Here is a 1,574-nt window from a genome sequence, read left to right as displayed (position 1 = left end):
ATATATGCATCTATAGATATATAAATAAGAGGAGAGACCAGTAAGTGGATTCCTTGCACGCTGAAGTTAGACGCCAACTCATTCTACCACGAAAAATGTGTTCTCAAATTATCCGTGGCTACGCAGTGAAATCACTGCCGACACATGATGACCGAATTAGATACCAATCGTCTCCGTGAGAGGACTCGTGCGTATAGAGTTCCACTATTGTATATCGCAATTCCGATTCAAATGTCTTCAACTATATAATAGGAGTGTGTTGAAGAATTAACAAAACCCATTAGTCTCATGGTGATGGAATGTCTAGGTTCTTTATGAAAAAGAACGGAATGTAAGGATAATAGACTAGAATTGTTTCTTGTTTCTTTACTACCCACAAGGGGCTACACACAGACGGGACAAACAAGGACAGACAAACAGATTAAGTCGACTATATCGACTCCAGTGCGTAACTGGTACTTATTTCATCGACCCCGAAAGGATGAAAAGCAAAATCGATCTCGGCGGAATTTGAACTTAGAACGTAGCGCCAGACGAAATACCGCTACGCATTTCGCCCGGCGTGCTAATGTTTCTGCCAGCTCGCTGCCTTTCTGTTTATATACTTATCACGGCATGTTATATAATTTGAAGAACATTTCTCTGCTCCTTTTAGCAACTCAAAGGACCATATTAAAGTTCCATCCTCTATCCAGTTAAAGTGTTCTGCCAACGTTGGCGACGAATTTCGAACCATTAGTCTCTCAGTTTATAATTTGACGTTGTATCACCAAGGTTAGCCATAGTAAAGTGCAAAATTCGTTAAAACAAGTCTTCGTTAATATTTCGGCGCCGATATCAGAAAGCTAATTATCAAAAATGCAATTTGAAGATTTTTTATAAAGAACATTGTCATTTGATCACCAAGAGACCAATTTGTTTCTGCTAATTCTTCAATTTACTCTACTTTTTTTAAAATATATTTTTCTTGTCTGTTCATTAATGTTGTTGTTCTTGTTATTATTGTTGTTCTTCATGTTTCTTATATTAATTCTGACAGATGTTTCGATAACACAGCACAAATTGACGTCAGGTGCTGTTACTTTGGTAATTGATATTAAATATTTCAAATTAATTTTTTTCAAACCACTACTTGAAGACTTACGAATGGAAACAGAGTCACGGAAAAACACACACGCACACATACACACATGCACACCACAAACACTAATGCACATCCATACACAAATATCTCTATGCGGTTTAAAGTATGCGTAAAAATGCACTCGCACACGCTCTCACACACATACACATATATACAGACAGACTCAAATACCTATACATACAAATATGTATTTAGATATAAAGTTATATGCACACATACACACTTATATATGAATGCATGTATATATGTGTGTGTGTGTGTGTGTGTGTGTGTGTGTGTGTGTGTGTGTGTGTGTGTGTGTGTGTGTGTGTAAGTATGAATGTATGCATAGAAATATACGAGATATATATGTGCATGTATGTAAATAGGTAAGTAGGTATGTGTGTATATTTACATATATATACATATATATATACATATACATATATAT

Source organism: Octopus bimaculoides, chromosome 17 (assembly GCF_001194135.2).
Source record: "Octopus bimaculoides isolate UCB-OBI-ISO-001 chromosome 17, ASM119413v2, whole genome shotgun sequence".
NCBI classification, from domain to species: Eukaryota; Metazoa; Mollusca; class Cephalopoda; order Octopoda; family Octopodidae; genus Octopus; species Octopus bimaculoides.
Note: the sequence above shows the minus strand (reverse complement) of the source record.